Source organism: Medicago sativa, chromosome 3, assembly GCF_051527215.1.
Source record: "Medicago sativa cultivar Bolivia chromosome 3, Bolivia_mono, whole genome shotgun sequence".
NCBI lineage: Eukaryota > Viridiplantae > Streptophyta > Magnoliopsida > Fabales > Fabaceae > Medicago > Medicago sativa.
In genome coordinates, this window is record NC_140751.1 from 50,188,624 (window position 1) to 50,200,833 (window position 12,210).

Consider the following 12,210-nt stretch of genomic DNA (forward strand, 5'->3'; position numbering starts at 1 on the left):
GATGGCAGAAATAAATAAATATTGGGAGATAAAAATGGAATGCTTGATTAGGTGATAAAGAGTATTTGATGCATGTGAACTAATTTATCAAATGAAATGAATGGATGAGATTTGATGTTAAAATAATTTATGTGAAATAATATATATCAACGCCATGTTTAGTGAAAATGAGTGATTGACAATAGAAACGAAAACACTTAATAAATTAAATCAGTTCTTTTGAATAGGAGCAAATGAAAATAATAAAGAAAATAGTGAGGTTTAGATAAAATTCATTGAAAAAAAATAACTAAAATAAATTTTCTACATTTTCGCAGGGGTCGGTCTTGTTTTACAACATACATGAATAGTTTGCACCACAAAAATGTAAGATAAAAATATAATATCTTGAGAACTATCAACTAATATGTTACCCAAAAGTACTTGAGAATTCTGTTTTTTTAAGGAAGAATTCTCTTTTATATGCACAACTTCAATGTTGGAAGAACAAAACATTGACATGCCTTTCACATATCTCTCATTATTAATAGTGGCAAAAAAAATAGTTTTGGAATGAAGAAATCTGATTCAAAACGTCTTTCAATTACGTCGCTTCAAATTAATAGAAAAATAATGAAATTCATTAAAACGTGAAGCAAACTTTTTCAAAAGGTGTAAATATATATGGGGATGAAAACCCTAAAATTAACAGAGCCGACAGCTAAACCTATAAAAGGGAATCAAAATTCGGAAGGAAAAAAAAAGGTGCCTAAATCAATTTGATAATAATGAAATCAATAAAATTGAATTGGTCAGGAGGTAGAAATATTTGCATTTCAAATAAATGATATTATAAACAATTTGTACGAAAGGAAGATGCATATACAAATGATGAAAGACAAATTGACTATATATAGGAAAAAAACTCAAGATTGGCTAACTTAATATGATGATGTGTTGATTACAATTTGATTGGATGATAATTAAGAATTATGTACCAACATGTAATTGGTACATATCTTGTCATAAGCCGTTAGAACTCGAGGGTATCATAGGATGAATATGTGAATTTGAACAAAATACATGGATATATACAACATGTAGTGGAGTAATATCATAAATTGAATCAATTTTTGAAATTAGAGTGATGAAAAAAATATGTTAAGAAGAAAAGTGTTTCAATAAAATAAAAGAGAGATTTTGAGAATAATTTTAAAATTTTAGTATGAATTCTAAATGATGTGAAGATGTTTGAGACGAACAAACAATATTTATAGGAAAAAAGAAGCAAGTAAGTCACATCAATTATGCCATTAATTTAGTAATGAAATTAGTAACACATTAAATAGCAAAAATAATTTGAATAAAATATTTCATTTATTTTTTTGTCATTATAAGCCTTTTAGTCAACTTGCATAATCATGTTAATTACATAAGTCTTGCACAAATCACATAATATGTACCAATTACACAAAACATTAAATGCACCTTTCAATATAAGGATGCCATGTGTACTATCAAAATAAAATAGTGCAAATATATATAATAGAGATTCCTGAAACAGACTAATAAACAATAAGTCTAAAGTAGAAGGTGTGGAAACAATCTGAGTATTTAACCTCCGAAATAACCATTTGCGTAGTTGCTTCAATTGCAAAGTCTACATCTATATTCTCTTCTAAAATCTTCAGTGTAGGAGTTTAAATTTCCTTTTTATTTTTTCAACAACTTGAATGGCCTCTTGAAGCCTGGTGAATCAAAGGAACATAATATTCACAACTTGCTTGGAAGTTTGCCTCAACATAAACAAATCTAGCATCATTCTCAGTAAGATTCGGAATGAAAGATTTTACAAGCATCATAGAGTCATCCTTTCTAATAAACTCACAGCTAAATTCCTCATGTTAAGGATGGATAGGTGGAGGGGATATGTTACAGACAATAAGGTTTGAGAGGAAAAAAAGAGATATAAAAATTGCCTATGATTTACGGGAAGTTTTGTAATGTTTTCTATTCGAGTCATGTAATTCTATTTTTCCCCAAACATAGCAATTATATGGTGTTTTAATGTAATTCAAGAAGAAAAATGCAAATCGGCAAAGCAAAACATCATGAAGACTAGTTTAGATCTTGGGAAAACTATGAACGAAGATTCAAGAGGTCTCAGAAGACTTTACAAAGGGAGGAATTTTGTTCCCAAGTCCCAAGACATCTTATATGGAAGCAAACACCCAAAAGGACCGAGAAACTGGCAATTTCGAGGTGAAAATTGCATTGATGCGCCCTAAGTGTGCGGCCATGCACCCTAAGTGTCCGCCGTGCACCCAGAGCATCTTGGAAAGACTATGAACTAATATTCAAGAGGCCTTAAAGCATGCTAGGCGCATGAAAATTGCACATGTGCGCCCATGAAAGCGCCTCAAATGTGCTAGGAGCGGGCCCGATCTGCTTTTTTGGAATTTTAAGTGGAAAAAGCCCGGTTGTTAAGTCCAAATTCTTGTGGAAACTCTCCTTATAAATAACACTTCTCTAATTCATAATTTTTCATTCAGTACGAAGCGGTTCAAGAGGAAGGCAAGCAGTAGGAGCTTCGAGGGAGGAGTCTCTCCTCACTCAAAGTCTCTAGGGTATGTTTTATTTCTTTTATAATTTCTCTATAGTTACCATGAGTAACTAAATCTTTTTGGGCTTGGGTTCTAAGATGAACCTCTAGTTTGTTTGTTGGATATTTTAATTTAAGTCTTTATTCAGTTATTTTTGGAATCCTATTTAAGTTTACTATTGCGTAAGACTTTGCTTCTCATGGCGAATCGCCCTGAGATAACGGTAATTAGGGAAGTGACATACTTAATATTGGTGCAAACCTGTCTGAATCAGGAAGTAACTAAGATAATGATTACGATAAGTGAAACGTTATAACCTGATATTTAAATTAGCTTAATAATTTTATTCTTCTTTCCTCCATGGTATGGTAGACGAGACAGGGCTGCCCGTTTGTAGAACTATCGCGAGGGAGAATATGTTCATGTCCTTCTATGATTCAATAAATGAGGGTACCTTTAGGACATAGAGAATTTAGGACCCCTAATATTCGTAATTGTTTCAAATAACTCCAAGAAAGTAAAAACCTACAAGTAACTTTACACGCGAAAGTGTATCTTCCTATAGGCCTGACAACCCTAAACACTGAACCGTGAAGAAACTCTGATGTAAGGTTACAACTGACAGCTAGAGGGCAATGAACACAACCCTCCAAGGGAGTAAGACCCCACACGTACAAACTCGTGTGATCAGTAGGTGCGACATGACAGCTGGTAGGTAGTAAAACCCTACGAACTCATCGCTTAGATGGAAAATGCTTATTAATTCTGAATAATGCTTGACTGTTGATTTATTCCAACAAAAAAAAAGAGGGAATTCTAGGAATCCTAACTGCGCTAACATTTTGCAATCAAAAATAGGCTAACTCATAAACTCTTGCTTTGTCGCAAACAGACTAAATTACAAAAAAAAAACTTTGTTCTTTATTTTATTGTTTTTATTTTATTGTTCCCAAATAAGTAACGCGAATTTTCGAATTGGAACGACAATCCCTATGGATAAATACTAAACTTATCACTTTATTACTTAGTAAACGATTTGATACAGTTGTCTAAATTTTACCATCAAGTTTTTGGCATCGCTTCCGGGGATTGTTGATATATTGTAATTATTTTTATTTCCGTTTATTTATTTTATTTTTCGTTTTTTATTTTTCTTTGTTTTTTTGTTTTTTATTACAAAAATACAAAAAAAAAGGTATAATTGTAACAGTAATTATTATTACTTACAATAATTCTTAAAACAGCGCTACTTGGGTATTTTTGTTTATTATTGTTTTAAGAAACGATTTATGGATAATTTTGCATCAAATCAGTTCAATCATTACAACAATACATACCCTATGTAGTTGAACCAACCTAATCCCTATGCCTGGGGGTATGAACAGTGTACATCATTATGTATTTGATGGATGAACTTGACAAGCGCACCAAATTGTAACAAGTAATAAAGTAGTAAGTTTATCATTCTCCACATGGATTGTTGTTCAACTTAGTAATTAAAAAACTTATTTTAAAGAGTGAAAGTTAAGTAAATTGAATAGAGCTGCATGGTTGAATTACTCTGCAAAATGCTAGATTAGGTTTGTGATTCAAATAATTAACGGTGATTAGGGAATCCTTCGTATACCCCCTTTGTATTTGTTGGAATTAAACTTTAAGAAATAAACAATCATGTGTGCTACTTATTATTTACTGAAACAAGCAGATGAATCTCATATGAAGCCTCTCACAACAACTATGTGTCGCACCAACCTAGGTTGTGTAGGTCAGCTGTCCAAAGAAGGGAGTATTTAAACAGCCAGAATTCAAACCTTAACTTCACAACTTTATAAGAATTGGTAACTAGAAAAGCCAATGGAACTGATATAATTTCGAGTTGTCAGTGCCTACTTTTATCCTACGGATCATTCTTTAAGATTACTCACGTGGTTAACCAATTGAAAAAAAAAACATTAAAGAACAAACATAATCTAATAATATCCAAAACTCATATGAAAAAAAGTTGGCATTGTGTGAAGAAGTAAAACCAAGGCAATAGTTCGCATTTTGTGAAGAAGTAAAAATAATTACCCCAAGGAAACATGCAGAGAAAGCACAAGTTGGCAAAAATTCCAGCAAAAATGCAACCAAGGCAATAGTTCAAAGAAAACAGAAGAAGAAAAAAGGAACTAAAAGATTGCGTTAAATATCAATTTCAAGAGATGCAATTAGTCAACAGGTTCACTAATGCATAATCCACATGCAAAATATAAGCACAAACATAATAATCTGAAATCAATAAATAAATAACATAACATGGGGCAAGCTTTGAAAAGCAGCCACTTTTACTTTAGTATAAAAATGAATAAAATATCTCTTTCTATTAAAACTATAGAGATGCTACAATAAGACACATATTGAAATAAAAACTCCATAGGCTATGTTCATCATCCTTCTAGTTGATTTCTCACGTGTTTCAATAAAAAATCTACATGAGATAAAAACAAATCATAGAGACAACAAAATCGAAGAAGACATAAATTTCCTAAAGGATGACAAAACATATTACCTTAAAAGTCTGAAAGTTCATTGACAATTTTTTGTATGAAAACTCCATTTGCTTATATCACTAAGATCAAATCAGGAAGTGCTAGTTGATATCAAATCTCATAAAAATGCTACCCAAATGCAATGAACATGTGACAAATCTAACTGCAACAGTATTGAAAGCAAAAAGAATTAACATCAAAGACCAATGCATATAATAAAATACCAATGATTGATACAAAAAATATACAATTCCAATGATAGTTACACAGTAAACAAAAACCATTTCAAATCATAATAACCTAGCCAATTATTGAAGAAATCTGGTCATCCAATCTCCTTCACTTCAATCTCCACTGCTTTGATTTTTTAGCTAATTGTTGAAAATTTCAAGACAAATATGAAGATGAAGGGGAAAAGGAGAAATAAATTAATTTAAGATTAACTCAAGAATGATAAATCGAAACCTATAGAATGATTTAGTCAAATGGGCACTCAACTATTAATTTGTTAAATCGTCCACCACAACCATCTCCAACCTCCGCCGCTTCATGTTGTCAGGAAACCTCTTAAAGCCACCACTACCGAGCAAATCAAGCAACTCCATTAATACGATTACAGAGATGAGGGCAACAAAGAGAGAAAAACAACAATGGAGGATAGAGAGAGAGAGATTTTGAGAGAGAGAGAGAGAGAGAGAGAGAGAGAGAGAGAGGAATTATGGTGGCGAGAAAATGGTGGCAAACAAGAAGGAGAGAAGAAATTGGAGTGCTTTGAAAAACACATGAAAATGAACTTGTGGGGTAGTGGATCGGTGCATTGGAAGTTTGGAACAATACTTTTAAATTGGAACCATACAATTAAATGGAGCAGTTGATGGTATGGCGTGTCAACATAGAAAATCGTGCGAGGGAAAAGAACAAATTCAAGTTTGAAGTGTGTTGGAGGGATACATTAGGAGCAACAATGTCATTAACCATTAAGAGATGCTTAGGGAGTGAAAAATTAGGAATAGTGATTAGGGTTAAGAGATGCTTAGAAGGGAAAAACGAAAAGATGTTAGGGTTTAGCAAAAACTTGACCTAATAAGCTTTTATAGTAAGTATGATAACAATTGAAATCAAATTTAAACAATGGTGGAAGTCCTTGACAGAGACATATTCTATCAAGAAGAGAAGATGTACCCGAAGTGAGGATGAAAGGTGGAACTACTATAAAAATTCAAGTGTTCTTATCTTTCCTCTTTGATTTTCCTTGTTGTATATGAATTTTAATGATCGTAGCTATTTGATTTAATAGTGATCCATTTTAAGACTTAACCTAATATTAATTCATTGAATTAAGATTCTTTTCAAATTCAATTTCATCATAATTGAACTTCAATTAGGTTTCAAATCATTAATTCATGTACATTGTGTTCCTTAGTGTTTGTTGTTTTATTGCAATTAAGTTTGGTTTGAGTTTGTCTCGTTTTGTGAATTGTATTGTTGAATATTGATATTTGATTGTTCTTATTAAGATTCTACATTTTAACATCTCAATTAAATAGTGAATCTTAGTGTTTTATTCATTGTCTTAATTCCTTCAAAAAAAAATTCATTGTCTTAATTGTTTTTTTATCCTTATTGTGCACGAATCTGTAAAGTTATATGTTTTCTAATCACGCTTTCGCTAAACTCTTTTGAATTTTCAAAAGATCTATTCACCCCCCCGACCCCCCCCCCCCCCCCCCCCCCCCCCCACACACCCTCTATCGCATACATATAGACTAACAATAGAGAGTTGTTTAATCTTAGAAAGCATCAACAAGATTTGTTTGCCCTCTAATGGCTTCAGCTCCTCCTTGCCCCCCCCCCTCTCTCTCTCTCTCTCTCTCTCTCTCTATATATATATATATATATATATATATAGTATTATGGGTTTACAATTGATTACATTTAGAACTGACTTCCACTTCTATTCATAAAGGTTCTGAAAATAGAAAATTCGCTAAGCGCATAAATGCTTTCTTATAGAATCAAGGTTTCTTTAAGGGAGGGAACAACTAGATGTTCTTCAAATATTTTTCCTTAAAATGACTTTGCTCGCTAAGCAGGACTTCTGTGTTTAGGGAGCCACCTTTGCTTTTCCTTCCAAAATCCTTAACCGCATTTGCTCGCTAAGTAAGACTTTCATGCTTAGAGAATTAACTTCAACATTTTCTTCTAGAATCCTTTGTTTATGCTTGGTTTCAGCTCGGCATGAATGTTTAGCGAATTGTGGTTGTCTCCAGATGTCTTTATGATGCTTTGACACAATTCTAACGCATGCCCTTGCCTTCGATTACTTTGCATGGATGCAATCATTGTCTTAAACATATAAAATTGTATATAAACTGGACATAATAGCTTTCTTACCCGTTATACTAATATAAACGATGTTTGTATTAAATTGGGGGGTTTTTATGATTGATTTCTTGCAAAGCAAGTCGATAAGTGCTATTGAAAATAACAGTAATTTAACACTTATCAAATATATCTTTATTTGTTTGACGTCTTTTTCGCAACAGGCTACCCACCAAGGATAATTTACTTAGACGAGCCATAATAACTCATGATTCTCAACTTTGTATTAGTGGTTACGGAAACACTAAAACAACAAATCATTTGTTTATGGCTTGTAATGTTTTTAATTTGGCATCTTGTGCGAAATTGGCTTGATATTTCTTCGGTAGATCCTTTTAGTATTACAAAACATTTTCTTCAGTTTGGTCACTCAAAAGGTGTTTCAAAAGCTTGGTGATCTATAATGCATTTAATTTGCCTCTCTCGTGCTTGGGTAATTTGGAATGAACGAATAGCAAGATTGTAACAATAACACATGTTCAACACATCAGCTTATGGATAAAATTAAGTTGTTTTACTTTTATGTGGCTAAAGGAAAAATATGTTAATATTGCTTTTGATTATTGTAGTTGATGGCTTTGTCCTTTTGTTTGTTTGGACATAGGTTAATTTATTCCTTTTGTGTTTTGTGTCCGCTTCCTTTATTTCGACTTGCTTTTGTTGTTAAACATTTGTGTTCTTCTCTGGTACGCCGTTTGCTAGATAGAATGTTTTTTTCGTTATTAATGAATTTCATTTTAGCTTTTTCAAAGGAAAAAAAACTAATGACTCCGATAGAATATGAAAATTATCATAAATCTATAATAAATTAACAAGAGATCCAAAATAAAAACTTCATAAGTTACCAATCAACTAACGATTATAAAACATAAGGCTAAAATCAAGAAACAAAAGTGGTAAAACTAATGAAGAAGGAGAAAATTAAAAAATTGATTGTCACTTATAAATAAAAAGAAGCAAAAAAAGAGTTTTTTTTTTTAATGTCAACCCAACGGACCAAACCCTTCGTGTCTCATTTTTTATCAGGTTAGATCGGACGGACACCGTACTACTCGTAGATTCAAAATCTTGGCTCATCCCCGCCAAAAAAATTGATTAAATGGGTCAACCGACGGGGTTAACCCATTTTACCATCCTTTTCACATACAACATCATACATGTGCTTGATTTTTTTTTTTTGAAGGAAGAAATTTATTGCATTTCATTAGCTAAAATATGCCAAATACATGTAGGTACATCATCAATAACATGGGGGCTAGGATTAGACAGGACTGCCTGAGCTAACTCGTGAGCTACCCTTTTTGCTTGCCTCCTGCTGAACTCAACATGAGAGTTTTGAAATCTATCTACTAGCAGCTATTTACAAGCAGTGATAATACATCCAAACTCGCTACTATCATCTAAACTAGAATTGACACAATCAACAACCCTTTTACAATCAAGAACAAAATCTACATTATCAAATTGTTGATTAGTGAGCCAATCCAAAGCTGTGTGTAGTCCAACAGCCTCCCCCACATCTATATTACAAAGAGGGGAAAACCATTCTGTTCTTGCAAGAACAAAAGCACCATCATCATCCCTAAGACACATGCCCAAACCAACCCTATTCAGAGAAGTGGAAAAGGATGCATCAATGTTGCATTTATACCTGCCAGGTGTCGGTTTCTTCCAAACATCTTCCTCTTGTCTCAAAGGTTGAACATGCGGAGTTATGGATTGATCACTGCTGCTGGATCTAATTCTTTGGGCTGTCCGCCACTCTTCAAGTACATGAGTTGCACGTTGAAATACCTGTGAGTCGGTCTCGAGTTGTTGCTGCCAAAGTTTTATGTTTCTACATTTCCAAAGGCTCCACATAATTGTTGCCATCAGCTCACATTGCCCTGAAGATAAATTTTGTAAAGGAGTGAAAATGAAAGCACTAATATTATAATCTTGATGGATCACCCTGTCAATTATGTCCCATAAATTCGCATTCCGCCATACTTGAACAGCTTTAGGACACTCAATAAGGATATGGATGCTATCTTCATAATTATGATTACAATGAACACAATCAAGTGGGCAAGAGACTCCTTTACTATTTAACCGAGCACGTGTTGGAAAACAACCACGACACACACGCCAAAGAAAATTATTGATTTTAGGAGGCACTTTTAGCTTCCAAATGAGGTTCCATCGGCCATTAACATGCATATGAGAGTTGTCTGCAATTTCAGTAACACAAAGTCTATATGCACTCTTGACAGAATACTTACTACTTCTTTCCCCTTTCCAAATCATTTTGTCCTCCAATACAAGTGGCTGCAACGGTGTGTTGAGGATGAGCTGCGTAGTTTGCGCATCAAACAAGCTACGAATGAGAAACGCCTTCCTCATTTTTAAATCTTGATCAATGAAATCACATAATTTTACCTGCATCAAAGGCTCAAAAATAGGATTAGTTGTGGATAGAGACAAACCATCCTTGAGCCAAGGGACGCCTAAGAAAGGTATATTGACCCCAGAACCAATCCGCCATCGTGCACCCTGTTTTACCATAATTTTTGCGTTAAAAATGCTTCGCCAAACATAGCTTGGGTTATGTCCAATTTTGGACCCAATAAAATCAGAATTAGGAAAATATCTAGCCTTAAATAATCGACAAACAAGACTGCTAGAATCAGTTTGGAACCTCCATTCCTGTTTTCCTAACATAGCCACATTAAAAGAGGTCAAATCCTTAAAGCCCATACCGCCAAAATCTTTATGAACAGACAATTTTTCCCAATACATCCAATGTAATCTGCGATGCATATTACCGCCGTTGCCCCACCAAAAAGCATTAATCATTTTTTCTATTGCATCAACAAGCTTATTTGGAAGTAAAAAGATGCTCATAATATAAGATGGGATAGATTGTAGTACCGATTTAATCATTACCTCTCGACCAGCCTTGGACAAACACTTGCTGCTCCAACTATTAATTTTGTGCCAAATACGGTCCTTTATAAAACCAAACGTCGCCTCTTTGCTTCTGCCCACCATAGACGGAAGGCCGAGATATTTGCCTGTGCCCATCACCGCCCTGACACCTAATATATTTGTAATAGTTTCCTTCAAAGGTGAGGGGACAACACTGCTAAAGAAAACCTAGGACATTGGAAGGCTAATGGCCTGCCTCGAAGCTAGTTCATAAGTATGGAGAATATTCTTCATCACTTGCGCCTCATTATCATCAGCCCTGAAAAACAAAAAGCAGTCATCTGCAAACAAGAGGTGAGAAATAGTAGGTGCATTAGTACAAATAGACACGTCATGGAGGTCTCCACTTCGTTCTGCTTTTTGGATAAGGGCGGATAAGCCTTCAGCACACAAAATAAATAAATAAGGCGACAACGGGTCACCTTATCTCAAACCTCTACCTGGTATAATCGGACCTACCAACTCATTGTTAACGATGATGGAGTAATCAACAGTTTCAACACACATCATAATCCATTGAACCCATTTACTGTCAAAACCCATTTTAAGCATCACTTCCTTGAGGTAAAGCCAATCAATTCTATCATACGCCTTACTAATATCTAATTTAAGTGCAACATTTTTATCTCTAACTCTCTTACCAACTTTCATATGATGTACCACCTCAATAGCAATCATAGCGTTATCAAGAATAGAATGCTCTGGAACAAAAGCAGACTGACTCTCAGAGATACATTTATGAAAGATTTTTTTAAGTCGATTAGCAAGTACTTTTGCCACTAATTTATACAAGACATTACATAAGGCAATCAGCCTCCAATCCTTCACAGTCTTTTGCTCATTACCTTTAGGGATTAATGCAATGTTTGTTGAGTTTAGTGATGACGGAAAATGATTATGATTGAGCCACGCACAACATTCCTGAAAGATGTCAGAATTACTAACAGACCAAAATTGTTGAAAAAAACCCGGATTAAATCCATCCGGACCAGGACACTTATCTGGATGCATAGAAAACATAGCATCCTTAAACTCTTCAGCCTGAAAGGGAGCGGTTAGCATAACATTATCATCATCAGACACAACTTTTTCTATTATGTCTACAACCGGTGCCGGGTACTATTACTCTCTAGAAATAAAGTTTCAAAATACTCTTTTGCAACCTGACGCATGCCTTGTTCATCAGCAATTCATCAGCAATTCGTACCCCCTCATCATTATCCAGAAAATTAATGTGGTTTACCTTCTTTCTTGACGTGGCTGAAGCATGAAAAAATTTGGTATCCAAGTCACCATCACGATACCAATGTGTCTTAGCTCGTTGCCGCCAATACTTATCTTCTTGAATCATCAATTGCGTCATGCGTTTCCGCAAGTTTGTCAACATGCTAGGATCAGCCGCAGCTCCTTGCCTCCTACAACGGTTCAAGTCGCGGCGGCAATTTTCAATTTCTTGCTTTAGGCCATTGTTATGCGCTTTGCTCCATGAATTGAGGTCATTCGCACAAACTTCAAGCTTTTCCACCACCTGCATACCTGCACTAGATGACAAACTATCAGAGACAATATCATGAATACCTGGTTCCACACACCATGCATTTTCAAACTTAAATTTTTGTCTAGGCACCTAAACACGGCGAGTTTCCTCCTTTTTTAAAAAAAGAGGATAATGATCTGATGCCGGAGCCACTAAATTTACAACCGTGACATTAGGAAACATACGAAACCAATCTGCATTAGCAAGTGCTCTA